Consider the following 24,295-nt stretch of genomic DNA (forward strand, 5'->3'; position numbering starts at 1 on the left):
CCTTCTTTCCAGCTAATTACCCCACAGTGCTGTGGGCATGAGCCAAGTGGCAGCTGGCATCTGCACTGGGTCCCAGAAATTACCTTGGCCACTCAGTGGGAGTCTTTGCCTTCCAGGCTTCCCTCGAGACAGACAAGAAACCTTCAGCAGGAGGGACGACATGAACATCCAGCCCCTCCGGTTTGCTGCTTTCCAGCTGTGAGCTCATCTGCACCAGCTCTGCCAGCTCTGGAGTGTGGCTGGAGGCACCAAGCCTGTGGCTCCCCGTGCTGGGACGGGTCACCTCCACAAGGACCCTCCAGCACCAATTTCCTGCAGAAACTCCCCAGCAGGATTTACCACCGGTCTCAGGCTTGGAAGTTTTTCTCCCGTTTTTCATACCCAGTTCCATTGCAGTAAAGCCCTGCGACAGGTTTGTTTGCATTCTCACGGTGTGTGTGCAGTGGACAGGTGAGCTTGGCCATGCTGCTTTGCTGTGAAGAGCTTCGGGAGAGAGCAAGGGCTGGATGTGGGGTCCTTTAGGAAGCAATCTGGCTGGGAGGCATCACTGCCACTGTCCCACTGTGCTTCTTCCCTGGTGCAAGGAGAGAGACGGAGCAGGAAGGATGTAGCTCAGCAGAAGAGATTATCTGCAGCTCTCTGCAGCAGGAACGACAGCCCTTGGGAGCATCTGACCTTGCACTGATGGAAATCCCCAGGAGCCCTGTAGCTGGAAGACCCCTTGGGGTGGAAGATGAGCTGTCATCTGGTAAGTTGTGGGGGCTGCCCAGGCAGCAGCTGAGAGGCTGGAGGCAGGGCAGGCTCCTCCTGGCTGCCCAGATGCCTGGCAGCAGCTCAGCTGGCTTGGCCGGGCTGCCCAGCTGGCCCCAGTGAGGACAACTCCATGCAAGGAGAGGGTTCAGCTGCCAGTTGCAGGCACTGCTGGGACATGCATGGGGATGAGCTGGGCATCCCCTCCTGTGTGCAGAGGAAGGGGACATGGGGAAGGGCCCTGGCAGCTCGCAACCCTGCCCTGCTGGGAGGGAGGTCAGGCAGGAGGGGCAGCAGGCAGAGCTGAGGGACAGCAGGCTGGACATGCTGAAGGACTCCGGGGGATGGGGGCTCTCATGGGGCTGCCCGTCCCCAGGAGCTGGGGCAGAGCCAGGCCAGTGCCTGGCCAGGTTCTCATATGCCTTCTCTTGGCCCAGGCTTATTTTGACCTGGGTGCCAAAGGCTCACCAGCTTCCCAAGCTCCTGTAGCACTTTGAGAAAGCCCCCCCCCCTCCAAGTGTTCAGGCACTTGGGCTCCGCAGGAGTGAGGTACTGAACTCCTCAGGTGGCTGAGATGGTGGCACAGGCGTCCCCACCCCGAGGAGCTCAACACCCACCTGGCTGGGGTAAGGCAGCTGTGTTGGCTTAACCTTGAGCCTTGCTGCAGTAAAGCTTTGTATGTGGATAGGTTTCCATTAGCCTCCTTCCCAAACAAAATCCCCTGACTCCCTCCAGCTATCACATTTGCAGATTCTTTTTCCTTAAAATAATAACTAAGTCTATGCTGTGAGAGGCTTGCTCTTGCCCTGCTTTAATAAAGAGGGAAGATGAAAAGACCAGGAGAAGATTTGCTTTTGCAGTACCTCACTGTCACTTCCAGTTCTGTGCTCTCTGTCCTTATTTCTCATTCTCCTTTCCAGGAGCTGTCTGTAACCCTTTGATAATAACCTCTTCTCTCCCAAAAGCAGGCAGTGTCCTTTCTTGCCTGCACAGCCAGAGAAACGTCACACTTTCCCTTTGATGTCAAGATAATGTATAGATGTAACATCGTGTGTATGTGTGACAAATGCAAACAGCCAGCTCTCTGTCCCAGATTTGGTAATTTAGGGAGAAAAAGCTAAAAAAAAAAAGGGATCTTAAAATGAATTCTTCCCATCCATCACATGCACACAGAGCCGCCTCTGGGCAGCCTGCCCTCCCTGGGGGCCTGGGATCCCCAAATGTCCAGGGCCAGGGCTGAACTGGGGACATGCAGGGCTCTGCTGATCCCATGGGCCCTGCGTATCCCCCAGCCCCGCTGAGCACTGGGGCCGGCCCTGGCAGGTCTCTGTGCCCAGAGGAGACACCTTGCAGCCTGGTGAGATTATGGAGCAGCCAGGAACTACCCCGTTACGGCAAAACAAATAGCTCAAAAATCCGTGGTTTTGTCAGAAGCAGTTAGGAAGATGGATTTGCAGGAATGCCTCATCCACCAGCAGTGCAAGTGCCAGCACTGCCGCACCGAGCCCGGCTCCCTGGGTACCCCACGTCCATGTCGGGCTGAGCCTGATGGCAGCAGTCAAGCTCAAGCCATTCTCCAGGTGCTGCTCAGGCCCCTGCTCCAGGCTTACAGGAGCCTGTGAAGCCCCCAGTTCCCTCTCTACAGTCCCTCTGACCAAGGAGGGGTTTCTCTGGTCCACATGAAGCAGGACATGCCTGGTTAGGACGGGGCAGCCCCTTCCCTGCACTGCAAGCATGGGAGGCATCAGCCCCTCTGGCTACCTCTGCCCTGGGCAGCCCTGGGTCTGGCCTCCAGCCCCAGCTTCCAGGAAACCTCCCCAGCCCCAGGGACCGAGCCTTGAACCTTCCAATCCCAGCACAGCCCTCAGCTGGGTTCAGGGCATGGTTTGGGATCAGCACAGGCAGGAACCATCCCAGGAGGTCGTTCAGATGCACCCAGCAGCCAAACAAGATGGAAGGACACAGGAAAGTCTATTCTCAGATACAGGGGTCTTTCCTTGCCTCTTGGTCTCAGCGCCAGCAGGGACACATTTAATTGCAGACAAGGCATGGTCTGAACACGGCAGGCTGAACAGAGCACTGGGGGTGGCTTGCCTGCCTGCCGGGGAGAGCCTAGGCACGCATCCCACCTCAACCAAGGAACCCCAGCAGGCTCCACCACCCCTGACCCCCATGGGATGCAGCTCAGTGGGGCAGGCAGCACAAACAGTAAAGCAGACAGAGCTCAACTTCCTTTCCCATGGGTCCCCTCCCCACCCCGCACACTCGAGCATCGTTTTCATTTTCATCTTCACATCCTGCTTCTGTAATGGCTTCACAACCAGACCAGCATGTGCTTGGCAGACGAGAGGAGCCTTCACGGCCATTCCAGGGTCCCTCTGCACCAGCCACACCTGTGTATACTGCCAGCACACAAAAAAATGGGAACAAGTTTTGATCTAACCAATCCCGCGGTTTATCTAAACCAGTGCCAATGCTGGTGTCAATGCTCCCTCTTCACATGGAGTGGCTTGATCCAGAGCCACTCCAGGAGGGGAGGACCTGTGCTGGGTTGGCCTCTGGTTTGCCTAGACCAGCCAGCAAATGCTTGGGGCCACCACAACCTCCCTGGTGAGCGTGACAAGAGTGGCAGGTTGGAGGGTGAAGCCCACGGCGGTGATGACAGGCTCCTTGTGATTACCTGCAAGCACTTGCTCACCCTGGCTTCATGATTCACTGCTTGGGTAGCACAGCGTAGCGGGCTGGGGTGTGATCTGGGGGAAGCTCACCCACAGCAAGAGGGCCAGGAGTCAGCAGACAGGTTCCCGTGCACTCTGCCAACCTGGCATCGGCAGCCGTGGCCGTGGCTGGGCCACCTCCTGCAGTCAGCACGCACCAAATGGCATGTTTCACCTGGGGCATGACCAGGGCCGAAAGCTTGGGCACGTTGGTGGGACACCCTCTCCCACAAAGCCAGAGCCTGTCCCTCTCCAGATCCAGCCTCTGATGGTGCACAAAGGTCCTGCACTGCACGGTGACCCTGTTTCTGTGCTTTGTTCCTTGCAAGCCACCCGTAGCCTCATACCAGGGACCACAGTTAAGTGCAGGTCCTGAGGCTCCCCAGCTCTCTGCACCAGCCACAGTTTCCCTTCCATCCCACTGACACCCCCTCCTGCTCCTCCGGGAGCTGGGTATCTCTCACCGCCCTCTCCGTGGACGTGTGGGCAGCTGCCTTGGGGTGCAGCTGCGTGGGGGGTTGCAAGAATGAGCACCAAAAATGGAGCGTGTGGCTTCTGAAGTCACATGTGTGACTCTCCAGCCTTCCTGAGAAATCGCTTGCTTTCTCCTTTTACCTCTGGCTCTGAGACAGACCCTCAGCATCAGGGGAGCTGGGAATGGGGTAAGAAGATGCCGTCCTTGTCCATGCTGCTCACCTGCCCTCTCTGAATGCCCCAGACCACTCTCCCCTGTTAATGGGAATCTGGGAGAAAGGTTGAGTTTATCTAAGCCAGAATCACTAAGAGCCCTGGAACTCTGCTCAGTCATTAACTGGTGAGTAAAGCACGCTCAGTGAGTCACCATTGCTATTATAAACACTTGCTTCCAAAGGCTGTAGAAATGCAGTAGGAAAGTGGTGTTCCTTGAAGTCACTGGTTGTATCTGTTTCCTTCCATAAAGATCTCTGCTCTGCAACCTGGGACGGCTCCATCCCCCCAGTCTGTCCCCCCGCCAAGGCTATGCCCCCCCAGCGCCAGGCTCTTCATGCTCAGGGTGACAACATGAGCCGTGTCTGCACCACTCTCACGACCCTTCCCATGCTTTGAGGCTGCACCTCGTATTAAGCCATTTATAAAGGTTAATGCATGCAAGACCGATATGTTTTTCCCAGATTAATTGATGCTAAAGACACCAGCAGCAAGGAGTTGCTCAGTGCCATCTGTAACGTGGTGAGGACTCCATGACCCTCTCCTAGCATGCTTGGTACCCTCAGTCTGCCCAAAGCACTGATCCTACCTGTCACCATTGTTAAGAAACCCAGAGCTTCCTATGAGCCTCACCACCCATCATGTCACCCTGGGCCTGTAGGTCTGCCTGCTGCCCTTCTGCTGGCTCAGCCCCATTCCACACCACGACCACTCTCTCCTCCATTGCTCTTGCGCATGCTGAGAAGCTGCTGTGAGTCCTCTGCGAGCCTCCAGCTCCATCCCCAACCTCTGCCTTGCTCCCTAGTGCATGGCTCAGTCTGTCTGAGGGCCACATGGAGACACTGACACTTAGGATAGGCTGTGGCCATCACACCAAGCTTCTGCATGCTGCTCTTGATGGCCACCAGTCCAGCCCATCTCCACGCTGGCCTTCTCCCCCCCCCATCTAACCTGGGACTGCTCCTGTTTGCTCTGCTCATCACCTTGCTCTCTGTGTATTTCCTGCCCTCATTCCTTCTTCCTTTGCATCTTATTTTACAGCTTGTTGGCTTTTCTTCCCCTTCTGCTCCCAAGTCTCATTTTATCCTCAGCCCTGAAAATGCAAACACTTACCAGCACACCTAAGACCAGACACTCTGGGACAGGTTTGCCCTGGGGGGTCTCCTGGACCCCAGCTCATCCCAGCTCCAGCATGACCGTGCCCAGCTGGCTTACCAGCGGTGCAAAGGGCTCTGGCTCCTGCCAGCCACGTCATCCTGCCACCGCCACCACCCTGGAGACAAGCAGGAGCTGACTTGTGAGCCTGCCTGCTGCTAGGACTGCCATACTGATTATTTTACACTCGGTATCACAAAGAGAAATGAAAATGCCAAAACTCTGGAGAAGGAAGAGGAAGGTGCGTTGGACCAAAGAGACAGGGGGGAGCAGTTCTTGCAGACCCTGAGAGGACCCTGCAGAAAGCCCTTCTGTCTTATCCCTGCCTGGACACCTTGCTGGCTGGGAGCTCTGCTCCACGCTGCCATTCCGTGTCCTGCCCAGGCTCCAGGGCTAGACACTAAGATCTTCCTATTCAAAAGGATTACAAATTACTGTCTGATCCACTAATTAGGAAGGGAAGATGAGTGTGCTTCTGACAGTGATGTTTAGCAGCCATTTAGAAATTGCTCCGAAGGCAGCAAGGCGCTGTGAGCACACCGCAGCGAGGAGCCGCATCTGCTCCACGCCAGCAAGCCTGAGACCACCCCGCTGGCCCCAGTGCCAGCAGCTCCCTCTCGCCCTGCGAGGCTCTGACCGACGCCATCCCCAGCTCACACAGCTCCTGCAGCGAGTCTTGCCCTTCTGCAGAGCTCGTCTGGCTCTCAAGGATGTCCCCAGGCCATTTGGCTCCTAGCCCTGCTGCCATTACTTCATATTTATTTAACAAAATTAAAACCTGCTTAGTGGGGCCAACTGAAGGCAGGGGAGACAAATCAGATCTTCATGCTGCTGCCAGGGAAGGGCAGCCTGGCACCGGGCTGGGGGCCACCTGTGCTATCTCAGGGGGACGTGGTCCCTCCTTCCCACGACTGGCAAGTCATGCCAGGGGACTGGGCATCAGCACAGCAAGCACCCCAGACTGCTCACGCCACTTCTTGGGGTTTCCCCCTCGTCTCCTTCCCTGCGTGGCCACGAGTGGCAGAGAGCTAGCTCTGGCTGGGGAAGGACTCCAAGAGGAAAGCCCCGACTGGCACCTCTGTGCTGTGATGGGACTCCCTGAGACCCATGGGCGATTGTGGTCCTTGTGCATGCAGACAGGCACGGTCATGCCAAGAGGACCACCCCCAGCCCTGCAGCCACCAGCAGGGCATGATGGAAGCAACCCTGTGCCTGTGCCTTTTGGGTGATGCCCATGACAAGTGTGTGGAGATTGCTCTGAACACCTCCTCCAGCCAATGCCCAGAGACATGAGAGTGCTCCTGGCCAAGAAGGGGCAGCAGAGATGGCTTCAGCCCCTTCCGAACCTCTGCTGCCTCTAGCAAGGCCCCTGTTTCCCATGTAGCTCCTTACAGGACCAGGCTCCTCTCTCCTGGGTGAGAAATTTGCCCCAGATCAAAGAGATCAGGTGGGTCTAGGACCATTTCAGGAACTGCTCTACGGCTTTGACCTTCCCAAAAGTCATGCTAGTGCTGACCCCCCATTCCCCAGCATCACAGACCTTCTAAAACCCAACCCACTGATCAGCACAAAGCCAAGCAGCTCAGCTACCTCCAGAGTTACTCCATGCTGCGTGCAAAGGCTTTCCATAGGAGAGACAGCAAAGAGACAGAGCTCAGAAGCACGAGACACATCCTCAGGGCGCAAGGGCAGAGATATTCCTGCCCTCCACCCCTGGTATGACCCTGCTTAGTCTCAATGTCTGCGAGACCCACCTTGGACAGCCTCCCACCCTGAGCGTACCCGGGTGCTCCCTGCCAACCCTTGGTGCAGAGCAGGCCCTCTGGCACAACCCTGATTCGGCATCATCCAACACAGAAATGCAAGCACGATGTGAAGGCAGAGAGACGAGACAGGAAGTCTCAGCAACAGGACCAGGTACCCACAGAGGAGCAGCTTCATCACAGAGATGAACCTGGGCTGCTTAAGGTATTATTAGATTGAGTTACAGTGGTGTTAATGAGTGTTTTCAATTTTAATTAAGTTAATCTACCTATAAAAGCTCTTTATGCCCATAAACATATGATCTGAGAGAGAATAGGACTTTCAGCCACATTTTTATGACATTTGAGCATGTTTTTTGCAGACACCTATTTAACAAAGATGCCAGCACAACAGCTGGGAGAAAAGCACCCACTGTCCAAACTGCGGCTCCCTGCACTGTGCCAGTTAAATGTGGAGCAACCTCATGCTTGAGCTGCGGGGACTTCTAGGGGAGGCAAGATTTCATGGTCTCGTTGTGATAAAAGTTAGAAAAAAACCTTGAATTTCAACAGAAAAATACACATTGTCTTTCTCTACTGGGGAGAAGATGATGCACGCAGAACAAAGAGTTCATGGAGATGATGACAAGCCCCAGCCCAGCAGAGCACCCAGGCCCACTGGGGTCTCCCTGTCCTCTCCCTGGTCCCATCTTGAGAGGCCAGCCTGCTGGCCAGAGTCTTGCAGAAGGAGTCATGCTGAAGCCTGGTCTCCAGCCTCCAGCAGGCCTTTGTCTGCTTTGCCAGCAGACGTTCGTTTTTCTGATGCCACCCGTTACTCTTGGAGCAGGGGGTGGGTGGCCTGGGTTTGATTCACTGGCTCCTTCCCAGGCTTGGCCTTTCACATCACTGGGGAAAAAAAGGAGTCAGAGCCTGCTTCAGACCTGAGATGACCTCCTCAAATCCACAGGATTGGGCTTTCTCCTCCCTCCTCCTTGTGAATCTCGTGAAATTCCTCTTTCTGAACTATGCTAGCTGAGGTCTAGGTGCCAGAGGACACAAGGGCTCCCTGGGCAGCGGTGCCTTGCCCAGGATGGTCCTCCTTGCCTGGAGGAGAGAACAAATGGAGCCACTCTACACAGAAGTGTCAAGCTGACCAGAAAGCCACTCTGCCACACCTGCAGAGAGAGGATAGAGCAGGAGTGACACTGGAAATCAAAACGTGTCAAGAAAAATGACAGTCTTTTCCCCTGATGTGAGGCAGGACGGGCCTCTGAGGGTTTTTGCACTGGGCCAGCAGCTGCTCTGGTCATCGGGGAGAGGTAGGGGAGGGATGGACGTGGGGCTCTCCCTGGCTGGCCTTCACACAGAGCAGTGGGGACCTCCTTTAAGGGGTGCCTGGGCTGGGCTCAGAGCAGAGGTGAGTCCTCACCAGCTCCAGCGATGGCGTGGTCTCCCTCCACTTTGGTTTTCCAACCAAAAATGCTTCTCCCTCCAGCCCACCCCATCCTCCAGCAGCATTGCCAAGGGCAGGAGATGCCATGTACCATGGGAGCCACCAGCAGCATCCAGCCCTGATGCCACCCCTGCTCTGCTTGCCCCATTGCCAGCAGCTCTATCACAGCCTGGTGGGGCTAGGAAGAACTTGGGGGTTCCTAATGACCCTTCTACACTGGGGCCTCACCATGGGCTGCTACAAGCCACCCTCAGACATGTCCCTGTGCCAGCACTGAGGCAGGACAGTCCTGCCTGCACCCCCAGGCCAGCTCACCAACACATCCTCTTGCACTGTGCTGCTTGGGGCCAGCAGCCAGCGTGAGCCAGGGCCTCTCCTTGCACCAAGTTCCCTGAAGGCCACAACGTGCTTTGACTTCTTTTCCTGGAAAAGGGCCCCACAGTCCCATGCACCCCTCATGGGGTCCCTTCCCTGCCCAGGGTAGAAAATGTCAAAGCAGCTGCCCTTCTCCCTCCTCTTTTTTCCTGCTGGTTATGTCATCCCTGGCTTGGAAGTGACACACGTGGCGGCCAGGAGCACCTGGTCCATACTGCCTGCCATGGCCGGTGGCAATGGCACTGCTCGTCTCTCAGCCAAGACATCAAATTGAGGCAAATGTCCTCTGGTGAGAGGGGGACAACACAGGCACGGGTGAGTGTAGCATGTCTGGAGAGGTGATGAGCAGCAGCTCCCAAGTGCTCCCGCCGGAGCGAGCCAGGATCTGTGCCTGCCCGGGCCGAGGAGTGGGCAGCGGCACTGCGACAAGGCTGAGCAGCCACTTCTGAGCCAGTGTGCTAATCAGTCTGTCCTCAGATGGGAGACCGGGCCTGACTCCTGGGGAGAACAGCCCGAAGATGCAAGTGTTGAGGCTGATGTACATAAACAGCCCTTTACACCCCTCTGAGAAAGGGAGGTTATAGCAGCTTTACATCTCCAGTGTAAACCAGTAGATCAGCATAAAAAGGCATTTGTGAAATTAAAATTCCTTTTCTCTTTCTCTGAAATTTGTCTTGGTTCATGGAGACCTCCCTTGGTTGTTTCTGCAGCAGACTGTGGCAGTTAACATGAGAGATGCTCCCAGAGCAAACTCTGCAGGGAGCACCCACAGATCCACCCCAGAGCTGGATGAGAGATGGGCAGAGGGACCCTGATGGAGCTGGTGGGTGCTTGGTCTGAGCCCATACCTCTGGAGGAACTGGAAGTTTCTGGAGGAGTGGGGATGACAAACACATTCCTGGCTGCTGGCAGGGGCAAAAAAATGGCTGGATTTGATGGCTTTGACATCAGAACCACAAAGCAGGAGTTCCAAAATAGCAATGGCTCATCTTTGGCAGGACCAGTCCAGGAGGGTCAACTGATTAACACAGGTATGTGCAGAATGCTCTGGGGCAGAAATCAATAGCCAGCCACTTAGTGCCTAGGTTGTGGTCATTAATCAGTCAACAGGAGAACATCTCAAGGTATTTAGAGAAGAGCTGTGGCACTGAGCAGAAGTGAAGCAGGCCAAGACAGAGCAGACCCTGGCTCTTTTTCTCCCCCCAAATGGCACGCTACCAGTGGAAGCAGAAGCACGTTAGCAGGAGTAGGCAGATGCATGCTACCAGGAGTCTCTGCACATCTAGAGTTACCCCAGGATGGTTTCATGGATGTTTTGAGGGGCAAGGCTCTCCAGGGGCCGTGCAGATGCAGACTGGGATGTCCACATAGGCCAGCCTCGTATCCTGCAGCCTGTCTTGCTGTGGCAGGCACTGGATTTGGTCACTTCTCACAGGTGTGCCGAGTTGCAGGTGCTCATCTGTGCTCGGCTCCTGCTAGCATCATCTCACTGACCCTTCTCTTGTAGGTCAGCAGGGTCCACCAAAGCCACCAAACTCCACAGCAGAGGAGAGGCAATATGGGCATCTAGCAAGGAGACCAGACAATGCTTCTTGAAGCAGCACAGAGAAGGAGGGAGCAAACCATTCAGGGCTCATTGCCTGGAAGCGGCTCACCTTCGCTGGGACAAGCAGTGCCACCAAAGTAGGGCTGCCAGGCTCCCCGGGGCCGCAGAGGCACAGAGACTTTCTTGACGCGCTGCACAGAACAAGGCATGTTGTCTAATTATATCGGCTCTGTCCCACAAAGAGCAGCTGGGAGATGGGGTGCCCTATTTACACAGCCCTCCTCCGGTCCCTAGCAGCCGCAGCGCTGGTGCCAGCCTGCCCCTTGCCCAGGCACTGCCATGGCCCTGCGTCCTTCAGCCTCATCGGCTGGAAGAAGGGAGTGGCAGCTCCCCACTGCCCTCACCTCCACACCCAGCAAGGTTTGCCCGGCACAACCGCTCCCTGGCTGGATGTTTGCTTCTGGGGTGGGGGCGAAGACATTTGCATGCGTTGGGTCAGTGTCTGATGGACCAGTGGGCTTTCCCTTCCCACTCTCCAGTCCCTGGACTGGCTAATTAATAATGGGCTGCCCTGAGGCCTGCGAGCGATCTCACACTGCCGCCAAGGTCTCAGCATGATCAGGCACTCTGGGGGAGAAGCCTACCCTCAGCAGCCCAGCAGTGCAATCCCACGAGGGTGCTGGAGCTTGTGACCTGGGCAGATGTGTCCTCACCGCACCATCTGCCAGGAGCCATGAAGGGGTCTGCAGCAAAGGGACTCCAGCTAGCACCGAACGGGCGGCGTGAACACCCAGGACCGCCAGCGTCCCCACACCTCCACGCTCTGCTGGGCCAGGCTGGGCCAGCCTTCTCCCTGCCCAGCACTTGCTCTCCTTCTCAGCTCAGGCCCTGCTCCAGGAGGTCCCGTCATCCGCAGTTGGGCTGTAGTGACCCCATCCTGCAGGGCTGGAGGAGCCTTTGGGGGTGGCTGGAGCCATCAGGAGGTAATTGCCATCTCAGGCAACACAGGATTGCCAGCATCAGGGCTGCGCCACAAGTGCAGGCAGGGCAGGTGAATACCTCCCTGCCTGTGATGGGAGAAGAACTGGAATGAACACACAGATGCTGGGGTTATTCTCCTGCTTTGAGGGTGCGAGGCAAAGGGACTGGGCAGGAGGAAGGACGCTCAGTGCTGGCTCCATAGTGGTGCACACAGAGGAGGGGGTGCCAAGGGGTTGGTGGGTCCTACCCAAAGTCCTCTGGGTACACCTCCCAGAAACTTCACTGTGCTCTGGAGGTCCCAGACACAAGCCTCCTTCTCCTCATGTGGGACCTCTGGATGTTCCAGACAATCAGCAACCTGCCCAAATGGTTCTAGAAACTCGGGCCCTCTCCAGTGTTTGAAGATGCCCCTTTGACCTTCCTGGGAGTTGGCCCTGGGGAAACCCCCCTCACTCCTTGCAGGGCCCTGTGCACCCCACCTCAGCCCTGGCTCTGTGAGCCCCTTCTGTCGGGCTGCCGGCACGATGCACAGCGCAGCTCTGGTGGGGCTGGCGGGAGAGGGCTGCCCGCCGGCCTCGGCCCAGGGAAGCCCAAGGGCTGGGGAATGGCTGGGGGCTGCCCGGCCCCTGCCACCAGCCTGGCGGAGGGGCTGCGGGCCAAGAGCAGATCGGGAAGCATTCCTCACCTGACGTTATTTTGGTTGCTAGGTGATTAAATCATCCATCTGCTTATGACAGCACGGGAGAGCAGTGAGTCAGTCACCTTCCTACAAGACAACAAAGGGGTTTTCAACTCCAGCCCACCTCCAGCCTGTCCCTGGTCCGTCCACGCCTGCAGGACAGACAGACAGCAGAGCCTGCCATACGCGGAGGGAGCAAGGCTCCTGCCCAGCACCGCAGCCCAGCACCCCAGGGGCAGAGCCGCTGCCAGAGGCAGGCAGGCTGCCGTGGCACCGTGGGCATCTTCCAACGTGTTCCTGGCAAACAGGCCCTCCATGGCATCCTGGAGAGCACAGCTGGGCAGCTGTAGCCTCACAGCACCACCCCACAGGAGTGTTTTACTTTATTGTATCTAGAGCAACTCTGAGGGGTCAGATGAGCCCCACTAGAAGCAAAGGGAGGTTTGCTGTTAGCCCCCCGGGACAGCCCAGCACCTTCCCCCTTCTGCAGGCTCGGCTGTGTCTGCTGCAGGGACGTCGCTAACACTGCACACACGGAGCAGCTGTCACCATGTGCTTCAAGAGCAGAACCCAGGGAAAGTCAGCAGGCTGCTCGGGGAGAGCAAGGCAGAAAGGCAACAGTTTGGGAGAAAATAACATTTTCATAAAGTGTTTGAAGTCTTTTGGAGGAGGAAAGTGGGAAGGAAGCAAAAGAAGAGCCTCTGTGTGTGTGTGTGCGTGTGTGTGCATATGTGAGAGAGCGACAACAGGAGCCTCCCTCCCCGCCGAGAAGAAACCATCTCAGTTTCTCAGGTTTTGAAGAGTGTTGAGACACTGGGAAATTAAAGCAATGCCCACAAAACATGTTTGAAAAGTCCAGTTTTCTTTAGTAAGGCTCTGAACCATGCGTAGCCGCTACACAGACACCTCTGCAGCCAACTGGCAAGTGCTGAGCCAGGGGACCAGCTGCTGGGTGAGGGGCTGGAGGCTGCCCAGGACCCACATCCCCGGCCAACACACAGCCCACTGGATCTGAAGCCCACCAGGGCCGGTGGAAACCTCCTGTGAGATGCACAGGCCTTTGCAGGAGCTTCAGTGGCTGCGTGGAGCCTTGCTGTGGGGATGGGGCTGCCTACCACCCGCCCACGAGAGCCCCAAAGAAACCCTGCAGCAAGGTAAGGAGCACGGATGCATGGCAGAAGCGGGGCAAAACCATAGCAAAGCTGCCCACTTCTCTGCCTCCTGCCACTGCAGGGGAGCAAATGCAAAGCGCTCACTGCCTGTCACATCCCTCCCATCCCACACACCCTATGCAAGGGGCTCAGCCAGCACCGAGGCAACCACAGCAGCAGCCCAAACCCAGTGTTCAGCATCTCAAACCCCGGGAGCTGGGCTGGTGGCTTCCCCACTGCTCTCCACAGTCCTCCCAGGTCCCCCAGCAGCTATCATGACTTCTTAGTGCAAAGAGACTCATTAATGAAGTTGAAAAGTAGGAGGAGGAGCAAGCTGAATGGTCTGTCCTAAGGGACAGTACAGCAAGGAAGAGGAGGAGAGTGCTCACTATTGATCTCAGGATATGCAGCCATCAGAGGGAAGAACAACTGTCCAGAAAATAACTGGGGGTGGAAAGGACAAGGGGTTCAGCTTGCCCAGGGGGCCTGCCAGCAGTGGTGGAAGCCAAAGAGGTGTGGACAGGAGGAGAGCGGGACAGGGATGCTGCCTCCAGAGCCACACAGCCGCCATCAGCACCCAATCCACATCAACCTCCACCACAATGTAGCTTGATGAGCTGGCAGGAGGCAAAGGGAAGCCTGCAGAGCGTCATGGGCGGGAGGGCTGGGTCCTGGGAGATACCCATGGCATCACAGGAGAAGCCTCCACAAAGCTACCTGCTCCATCCACACTCCCCACCTTGGACCTCAGGTCTCTCCTTCCCACTGGGTACCACCACTTTGCCAGCTCCCGGCACCCTGGCACGGCAGTGAGCCTGCAGCTCGCCAGCAGCAGCACTGGTGGAGAGAGGAGGACAGGCTGAGCTGTGTGGGAAGGACGTTTTTCTTTAGCACGTTAGTTCCCAGTTTCCAAGCTGTCTCTGCAAGGGACTGGCTGCTGCGCTTGCAGGCAGCACTGCAGGAAGACTGGGGGGAGCAGGCGCTGGGCTCCTCCTTGCCACCAGCCCCTGGCCACCAGCCCCTGGCCAGCTCGCCCTGGGACAGGGGCCTGGAGGCCCCAGGAGCGGGTCTGTCTGCATCACATGCGGGCAGCACTGGAGGCTGCCAGGGAGCACTGGGAGGGGAAGGATTCCCTCCCCAGTTCGCAGCTCCAAGCAGAGGAGTGGGACATCAGGCTGGCAGGGGCAGGGGCTGCATGGCCAGCAGCTCCACCACAGCTGCTCCTCCAGCTCTGAAGTCTCACGTTGTTCCTTGGGACCCCAGCAGCAACTGCTTCCCAACCTAGGGAGCCCTGGTCTGCAGCGGCCTCCCGTCCCCATGTCACACGGGGGGGCTTGGCTCACAGCCCCGCGACCTTGGCCTCCACTGCTCCTGTGCCTGGCAGCAGGAGGGCTGCTCTCCTCTGCTCACACCCTGCAGCGCTCACATCCCACAGGCTGACCCATCTGACCGGCTGGGGCCAGGAGTCCCAGCCCCAGGAAGACTGAAGAGCTCACTGGGAGCCCCTATTCCTGCCCAGCCCTGCTGCCCCACATCCCATCGTGGAGGGCACATACACCTTCGGTGAGCATCACCCTCTCATGCTGAGCTGGGGGAGAGGACACCGGCCATTGTGCTGTGGTGGGTCTGTCTGTCTGCCCATGCACTTCCAGTCTCCAGGACATCCAGCATGCTGCCCAAAAAGCACAACCCAAACATACGCCTGCCATGAAATTGGTTTTCCCACCCCAGAATCTCTTATCCACAGCAAGTGGGGACTACTCAGGGAATCGCACCAATGTTTATGAAATGACAGCCTGAGAAATCCTTTGCACCTCAGCCAGCTGAAATGCTTCCTTGAGACATGGCTAAAAGAATTCACTGGACTTTGACCCCTTCCCAAACCAGCAATAGTAGCCAGCTGAGACAAAAGGAGGGTGGGTTGTTTAGAAAATGCCAAACTGACCCTTTCTGATCATTCATAAAATGACCTTAGTGTTCCAAACATAAAAATCACTGGAAAAGGGACCTTGTCCCTTAAACTGTGCCTGCTTAGTCCCAAAACCAGCCCCAGGTTCTGGCTGTCTTGGCAGATCTGCCCCAGGAGGGGGGTCCCTGGGGTCCGAGCTGCTCCTGCCAGGCTCAGTGCTCCCCAGGGTCTGGTCAGGAGCTGATGAGAGGCACCCCCTGCTCCCCCCCCGCAGTTTAGGTCCAGCCAGGTGTGGGTGTGAGGCAGCAGGTCCTGGTGGGCACAGGCAAAGAACGCCCGGCTGAGGTGCCCACCTCAAGGACTTGCCCAAGTCCACAAAGCCCCAGCTAAGCCACTGGAGCAGCCATCCCCTCACACCTCTCTGCCATGGGAAGGATTAATCGAAAAAGGGAAATGGTGAGGGAGCGTCAACTTGATTCCCGCAGCGAAGAAACTGTGCCATTAAATACCTCTCTCCTATGACACACACTGAGCCTATTTCAGTAATAGTTTGGCAGGGGAATAACATTACTGAGCCTATAAATACCTCATGGGGTGTTGCTCTGCTGATGGAGCAGTAGGACGTGGCCCTTGCCCACGCTGGTGCTGGCCCCAGCAGCCTCCCGGGGAAGGCACGGCCATCGCCGTCACCGGAGGGGGCAGCTGCCTGGCCCTGCCCTGGGGGTGAAGGACAGAAGGACACGTTACTGCAGGGCTGTCCTGGCACAGCCCCAGAGGAGAGCTAGGGACTGGGAGAGAATCATGGTCGATGGGAATGGGGCAAGAGCTGTGTAATCCCTGGACACACCAGAGGGGATGGGGCTGAGCCAGGGGGAGGACGGAGGTAAGAAAATGGTCAAAAGTGTTAGCACGCAGAGGATGTTCCCAAAGCAAACTGTGCGGATCCCTGCAGCTGCAGACGAGGACTTTGGTCTGGCTGAAACCAGCCTGACACAGTCAGCCCGTCTCTGTGCCCCTCGTGGGGTACCCCAGACACAGAGGGGTGTCTCACACAAGAGGAGGTAGCAACCGAGGCCCCTCAGGGCACAAGCTGATGCCCTGAAACATTCCGGGGACATTCACCGCACATTCTTCCCAGCCCACATGGCCTGGAGGGGAGCGGCTCCCTGCGAAGCCCTGGCCGGCAGCTGGGCCATCCAGGGCGCTGAATGTGAGAAATCAATGACCCCTACCAAGGCCCTGAGACAATGTGGCTGAAGAAAATACCCTGTCACATCTGACAAGGATGGCAATTGGAAGGGAATAGGCGGGAAGAGGGTTCCAGCACCCCAGCCATGCCAGCCAGCCGCCACGGCAGTGCTGTGCAGTGAGGGGAACGGCTGGAGCCGTGGTGCTGTCGTGCATTTGTCATCTTGCAAGTGAAATGGTATGGGTCGCCCCTGTCCTGCGAAGACACATTGAGACAAATGGCTGAGGGGTTTGGAGATTAAATACTTGAGGTAAGGGAACTTTCATGACACTCCTCATGGGTCTCACTCTGCTCCTCCTGAGTAGAGTTAAGCCAGCGCTGAGTAGTTTTAATACTCCTGCCTTGTACATATTTTGTGCACACACCGAGCTGCCACCTGCCTTCCCTGCTCACAGGCCAGACCTCTGCCCACCTGCAAGTGTCAACACCGTTCTTCAAAGCTCCTGGCCATTCTTCAAAGCTCTCTCCTGCAGACAGAGCTCCTCCAAGTCCGCACCAACTGGTCTATGGGCAGCATGGGAGATAAAAGGGGACACCAAACCCAAAGGCAGCTGCTGGGGGCCCGAGGGAACCAAGTCCCTCAATGTGAGAGTTTCCCAAGCAATGTGCAGAAGGGTCCATGCTCCCTGGGGAATGCAGGAGCCAGACCCAGGGGACACCTAAAGCATCCTGCAGCCAGCAGAATGTAGGTTTGTTGCTGCTTGTCACAACCCCCCAACCCATCCCCAGGAGGCACAATACCACCGAGATCACTGCAACAGCTCTGGAAGTTGTACAGGGCTTCCTTCAAGCAGCTGGAAAGCTTTGCAAAGAGCTGCAGTGTGCCAGGCCTCATTCAGAGAAAGCTCTCAGGAAAGGTAATTTTCCTGACAGCCCATGGTCCAAACCCACCAGCCATTAGAGCTGGAAAAGGTCGACATCTGTGAGAGCCTGCCTGAGCAAAAGCAGAGCTGGCATGTTAGGGTTCAGCCTCATGGGAACTTTCCCTATGCAATGTCTCTGCAAGCATGAAGGGGCTCAGGAGTCCCTTTCTCTTGCACACACAAAACCGTAACACGAGGTCACACAGGGAGCCCACTGGAAACTCTGCTAATAGTTTGATGGTTCTTGTAGCCAAAGACACTACCCACAGAGGAATCCAGCTAAGCTCCCAAGCAAGACATGTAAGCAGATGCAAAGTGTGAAATACAGGTATCTTCTGCAAAGCATCATCATTGTTATGCCATAGAGAGCAGGACACACCAAGTCCAAGCTGCAAGAGGCTGATGCAAATCTCAGGGAGTGTTATTTCAAGAAAGCTTTGCTGTCACACAGCCAGCTTTTGGCAAGACACAGCGCCTCAAGCAACGGCTCGTGCCGAGAGCTTCCCTCACATCCCCAAGCAGAGGAGCTGAATCTTCACTTCCATTTATTTTGCATAAACCTAAAAACAGCCCCCCCCCCCCCTTCCCCAACGAAGAATAATCAAGCTCAAAACAACTCCCTGCTCAAAACAACTCCCTCGGATCATCCCAGCTACAGCCTGTAATCCGCCTGCAACCCCTCTGCTTTCAGTAAGTACGGCTAGAGTCCTCTCCTCAAACACAGCCTCCTCACGGGAAGGGTGGGTGATGTCTCAGCCTGACCTAGGGTGACTCAGCACACCCTCACTGTGGTCCACAAGACCAAAAAGGCCGCCCAGGGCTGCACTGCTGCAGCAAGGGGTTGCCCCCTGCCTCCAGCCCCAGGCACGGCTGGCCAGAGCGCTTGGCCAGCTGCGGCTTCAGCCCCGGGAACGACAGATCCAGGCTGGAAGACGTCGAGAAGAAAAACCGTGCCGAGCTCCAAGCTCCAAATCAGCACCTTGAACCCTGTCCAAAAGCAAATCGGAAGTTAGCGCAGCTTCTGGCAATCAGGTGCTGCCTCGCCTGTGGCTGACACTGCTAAGCACAAGCTGACGACTTTGGCCGGAGCCACGGGCAGCAAAACCAGGGACACAGGTGGCTGCTGTGGCATGGGGGTCCTCCCAGGGACACTTTCTCGCAGGCTGCTCCCCTCCCCTGCGGATGGCGAAGGGATGATGTGGGCTCTGAGGGAAGCAGGCTGCCATCTGGATCCAGGACTATTCATCTCTGACGATGGCAGTAGCGGCTCAGTGCCCGGGAGAAGCCTCATTGTGGACAGATTAGAGGGGACACAGCGTGTTCGTTTCTAGCCATGCTGCGCTGCTATTACCCAGACTGAAAATAAAGCCTCATTTTTCATGCAAAGATGCACAGTGGTTAACACAAGAAAAGCTTGCCTGTGAGGCATGCAGGTATCAAACCAATTTCAAAACGGGTCTCCAATTACTACTGATGTTTATTTGATTTACATTTTTTTTCTGCCTTGCCAGATGTTTATGCTCTGAGGATGAAATTCAGCCTGGCGCCACTGCACTGGCATGAGGGTATAATAAGGTGCAAAAGTCTCCTGCTGCAGAGTGGCACGTTTCCCTTGAGCTGCTCTATTCCTTCACCACTTGTAGCCGTGGTTCAAACCGTACTGGTACAGCATGTACACAAAGAAGAGCGAGGGAGCTGAGCTGCTGCGGACATCAGAACTGGGCTTGCACGTACCAGCTGCCGAGCCTGGATTTGGAAAAGTCCCATTTTCCTGCTGGCGTAAGAAGCAGCCCCATGTCTCAGGAGCAGGAGTGGTGGCTCTGACCAGGCGTTAGCTTCCTGCGGGAAGCCTCTGGGGTGGCTCTGCTGTGTGCTTCCTTGGAGGAAAAGCAGCCGGCGGTGGGTTTGCGAGGCCCCGAGAGTCCATTTTGCAGGAAGTGCTCCAAGATGCCCAGGTCCCGTGGGCTGCCAGCCCCCCGCCCACCTGCGTGGCCACGTCTGCCCCCAGGGCAGCAGGTGCCGGCTCTACACCAGGATGGCGGCACGGTGTTGGGAAGGTCACCGGGGCTCAGATCCTCGAAGGGGTGTTGGTGCCAGACTCCAGTCGAAATGATGGCAACAAGGCTCTAAATCCTGCTCCTGCCTGGGCCTCCTCCGGGACTGGGGCTTCCTAACTGCATCATGGCAAAGGCCCGTAGGAGAGTTTGGTCTGTGGCATCTCTCTCCTGGAGGGGACTAGCATGTGGGAGGACACTTGTCTGCTCCTCCAAAAGTCTAATTCGAGTGTAATGACCCGACCGTCGCCTTGGGGCTGCTCCACGCCATTGCTACAGCCGGAGGCACACGGAGGGAGCCTGCCTGCCCGCCGCGTGGGAACAGAGGGCACTGCCCTGCCGTGCGCTGCCACTCGCTGCCGGTTTGCTCCATCTCCCCGCAGCCCCTCTGCCTCGGCGTGACCTGGTGCAAAGCAGGAGCACCTTTACACAGGCAAAACCTAGCGGGCAGCGGGGCGTGGGGTTTGGGCTGGCCACCCCGCCTCAGCAGGGCAGCTCTGCCCGCCGGCACGCACAGCGCTGCGCGCCACTGCCTGTCCCCATCCCGGGGAAAGGAGAGGGCGGACACTGAGGGCCCGAGTGAAGGCAGGGGATGCCCACAGGCGGGTGCGGGCTGAGGTCACGCTTCGTGGACACTCTGAGGCGGGCCGGGGCAGCCGGCAGCCCCTTTCCTCTCCCTCAGAGGCGACAGAGGCCAGCCAGGGGCCAGCCATTCTTTTTGGGTGCTGTCCCCCCCACCCGTGGAGGAAGCACATGGGTGCTCACAGACTCCACGCACCTCCCCGCTCGCCCCGCACGTGCCTGCTCCCTCCGTCACGCTTGTGTGTTCCCTGGCACACACCCACGTCCCCCCAGCACCCCCGCCACCATCACCGCCACCCCCCCCCCCCCCCCCCCCCCCCCCGCAGCGCGCACACACGCGGGCACGCGTCGCCTACCGATGCACACGCGGGCACGCGCCACGCACCCCCGGAGCAGCGCTCACGCAGGCACCAGGACGCGCCCACGCGGGCTGGGGTTTGCTCCCACAGCCGGGCTCGATGCGGTTGACACGCCAGCGGAAACCAGGGCACGGCTCCGCTCCGCATCCCTCGCAGCCGGGGCTGCGCTGGGGATCGCGCACCCGGGGCACCAGCGCACACGCCGGCTCCGCAGTGGATCACACGCACAAACCCTCAGCCCGGGGCTCACGCACACGCACACGCACACGCACACACACACACACACGTAAGCGCGATGTGGCTGCCAGGGAGGCAGCGGCGGGGTCAGGTTTGCTGGGGCTCTGCCCCCCCCCCCCCCAGCCTGCGCAGCCCCAGCGCCCTGCAGCCGGCCTCCCACTGCCCCGCGCTCGCCCTGCGCACAAACACCCGTGGGTGTGATGGGCCACGCCCCCGCGGGTGGGTGCCGGATACACACACACACACACACACACACACACACACTCTGCGCCCGATTGCTCCGCAGCCACTTAACTCCTTGTTGCCCGGCCGCAGCACCATCCAGCGCAGCCCAGCCCTGCGCCCCCCGGCCCAGCTCCACACCGTCCAACCCGGCCCCGTCCATCCCCGGCCCGGCCCGGCTCCCCCCCCGCTCCCCGCCGCTGCTCCCAGCCCCGCGGCCCCGCAGCCCGCCCCGTCGGACCGGCCCGGGGAGCGGCCGCGGTGCAGCTTCCCCCCCCCCCTCGCCGCCCCCCCCCCCCGCCGCTCACCTCGATCGGCGGTTGCAGGAGGGGGTGCCCGGGCCGGAGCTCCCCCGCGGCGGGGCAGCCCCCGCTCCTCGCAGCGTCCCGGCGGCTGCGGCTGCGGGCTCGCCGCGGGGCCCGGCTCGGCTCGGCCCGGCCCGGCCCGGCCCCGGCCCCGGCCCCGGCCGCCGCTGCCCCGCTGCCCGCGGCGCGGTCCGGCCGCCTCGCCCCTATGCGGAGGCTCCAGCAGCACCGAGGCGATGCCCATTCATTCAGCTTGTCCCCCGCAGCCCTCCCCTTCCGCCCCGCGCTCCCAGCCTCCTGGATGGAGGTGGCTAGTGATGCTGCAGCGGTACCCAGAGCCCCCGGAGAGTACAGCGCGGAGAGGAGGGAGGGAGAGGAGGAGGAAGGAGAGCAGAAGGAGGGAAGAGGAAAGCGAGAGAGAGAGGGAAAGGGAGATGGCTGCCCCCAAAACCAGAGCTGGATCTGGAGAAGACTCTGGGATTTCCACAAGGAAATCAGGGCAGGGATCGGAGCGGGGCCGGCACAGCACCCTCTCTCCAGCCCGGCACAGCACCCCAGCACGGCACCCAGGGGTGGTGTGAGGGTGGCAAGGGCAGGCAAAAAACTGGGAAATGCAGAGAGAGGGTGGGTGCGGCCCCATGAAGGGCCAGAGCAGTGGCCGAAACGGAAATGTCCTCCTCCTCTAAGTTAGGGCTGACATCAGCCAGGGGGTCACCAGCCACCCCAGCCAGGAGCTTGGCTTTAAAGACACGTAAAGCTTGGGGGGCAGCTCTTGCCCATGTTGCCAACCCAGTGCGCAGAGTCCGTACGCTTGGCCCCACATCTGCCCTTGCAGCCTCCCAGCTTTGCACCCCTCAGATGGAGTTTTCCCCCCCCCCCCCCCCCCCCCAGTCAGGACCCCCTCAAAAGACACCGGGGTCCATGTGTCCTGAGCCCCAAGATAACGTCTTGCACACCACATCAAAGTTTCTCATCTTTTCCTAATGTGGGTCTTGCTTAGCTCTCTGGAAAATAATCCACTGGCCATCTGCCACAGTGATTTTTGTTTACAACCTCACACAAATTAGGCTCAGCTGTTCACTTCTCTTTTGCCCGTGGCTTTTGGTCACTCCGCTGCATGTGTGTCTTCCTGGGCACCAGCTTGCCACGGGCTGGGGGTGACCTTGCCAGGCCTGGCAGCCAGCACTGGGCTGCAGGCAAGTGTGCTTGCTCCTCACGCTTTCTCTGAATCTTCTTAGGATGTTTTGCTCCCAGCTGGGTGGAAGGTATTCCCCCCGCCCACCCTGCCTGACCCCCATCCTCCTCTCCTGGGGAGAGCTGCGGAACCTGTCTGGGGGAACAGCCGCTGTATTTAGATGCCCCTTCAAGGTGTGTGCGGGACAAGCAATGAGCTTCTAAGTACGCTGAGCAGATGGGTCCATGCAGGACTTGAGCAAGAGCTCTTGAACTTCCCCCTGCCACGGATTCACGGCCTGGCCCTGGGCAAGTCAGGTATCTGTGGTTTCAGAGGTGTCTGATTGCTAATTCACGGACCTTGCTGCTTTGGGAGGCCTGACCAGGGCTGCTCCCAGGAGAAAGTGAGGTGTTCAGAGAGTCAAGCAGTCATCATTTCTAAAAAAATAACACTGCAGCCGCTGTGCACCTCCATTAGAAGATTCAGAGTCAGGCCTAAGGGATGAGTACAAGATGCTATGAGCAGCTATCATGGTTATTTTCTCATCACTTTGCCCTAGTGCTTTTGCAAATTGAGAGCTTGGCTTTCTGGGGAAGAGGCTTCATTCTCTAAGGAAAATGGAAATATACAGTTTTTTTTTTTCCTTCCTGTAGCAGATTCAGCAAAAGTGCAGCTGCCTTCACAGCCTTGAATACAGAATTGACCATTCAGTTCATCCCTAAGGGGAAATGACCAAGTGGAGAGGAACAACGAGCCCCACAGTGCGGCTCTCTGCACCCTCTAAAGTCTTTCTCAACCCAGGCATTTTCCTGTCCCGTGTTTCAGGGGTGCCTGGCTCCCTTTGCAAGGCAATGAAGGCTACCTGCATGCTTTCAAAACACCTCTCTAAATGCCCATCAGCTTCAAAATTGTTTTTCTTCTTAGATTTAAATTTGGCAGGTTATTTGTCAGTAATGGAGACTGGGACCCAGAGGCGTGGGGACACAGGAGAGCAGATGCCGAGTGAATGGCTTACTTCAAAAGGCACCACACTGCTGCAGAGGCAAAGTGCACTTCACCTCTGTCAAAGGCAAGAAGGCTTCTGGATCCCAGTGGCAGGGCCAGTCAGTCTTGAATCTTTTGGCTTTGAGGGACAACGTCCTTTCCATGTCCTGCCTATTCTACAGCCCTCCTGAGCCTTATGTCAGCCCTAACTGTCTGAAAGAAAATGAAGATGAAGGCATGAATAATGCTATTTATTGCTGATTTTACCATGAGTGTATGCATGCTTCTTCAGAAAAGCCACTCAGTGTCCTAAGAAGTCTCCAGCCAGGTGCAGTGCCCAGAGTGACGGAGAGCAGCCCTGGCAGGCTGGCATGCTCCCCTGTTGTGTTTTCAGCTAGCAACCCAGCAAAGGCCATGTGGAGGAATAAGCTGGTGGGATAAGGAGGGATATCGGGAATGAAGGGCAACTGCAGGGCAGCCCAAACCCTCACTTCTCAGGTGTACAGGAGTCAAGAGGAGACTTGGACATTAGCAGGAAAGCTGCAGGCAGCCACAGAGGCTTTTCCAAGTGAAGACAAATGACTCCCATTCCTGGTGATAAGGGAGGGAGGATTAAGGGGGCATAGGAAGAGGAGACACGTTCAAGACAAAGGGGAAATAATCTTCCCAGGGACTAGTGTGATGAGTATTCGTTAACATGTCTGCTGTCCTCAGACCAGAGAAAAGGGTGTAGCAGTAATCAAATGGCAGTGTACTTGAGCCCAGACAAGTATTTTAGCCGGAGCAATTAATACAAAGGGCTCTATGTGGAAGCAGTGTATGGAGACAACATGGCCCTGAGAACACTCAGGCATAGCTGGGATGAAGAAGCTGAGCTCACGGTGGTGCAGAGCAGCACAGAGGTCTTGTCTGCTCGGGAAGGATGGGGGAAGGCTTTGGTGAGAGGTGATGAACTCACTGTGCTGAAATTGGGCTGACAGGCTAGACCTCCACCAGAAAATGCCAGCCAGGCTGGCTGATTTTTTTGGAAAGAAAGAAACAAGTCTGGCACAGCACGGTAGGTCTGAGAGTCACCATAGAGATAGTGGTTGGAGTTAGTGGGTGGTGGAGAATACCCAGAC

General features: G+C 57.5%; 1 protein-coding gene across 7 annotated transcripts in view; it reads right to left on the reverse strand.

Annotated features, from left to right (window-relative positions):
* DLGAP4 (DLG associated protein 4) overlaps positions 1-21,318 on the reverse strand; it is a 184,164-nt gene extending 162,846 nt beyond the window's left edge. For 2 of the 7 annotated variants that reach the window (XM_032992985.2, XM_032992989.2), the window contains exon 1: positions 21,020-21,182. The gene's annotated coding sequence lies outside the window, so the exon portion shown is untranslated. Of the gene's footprint in view, positions 1-21,019 lie in introns of all 7 variants that reach the window. The other 5 variants (XM_032992988.2, XM_032992987.2, XM_032992990.2 and 2 more) reach the window with 5 other exon arrangements.
* Positions 21,319-24,295: the final 2,977 nt, after the last annotated feature.

Source organism: Tyto alba, unplaced genomic scaffold, assembly GCF_018691265.1.
Source record: "Tyto alba isolate M040663 unplaced genomic scaffold, T.alba_DEE_v4.0 Super-Scaffold_33, whole genome shotgun sequence".
NCBI classification, from domain to species: Eukaryota; Metazoa; Chordata; class Aves; order Strigiformes; family Tytonidae; genus Tyto; species Tyto alba.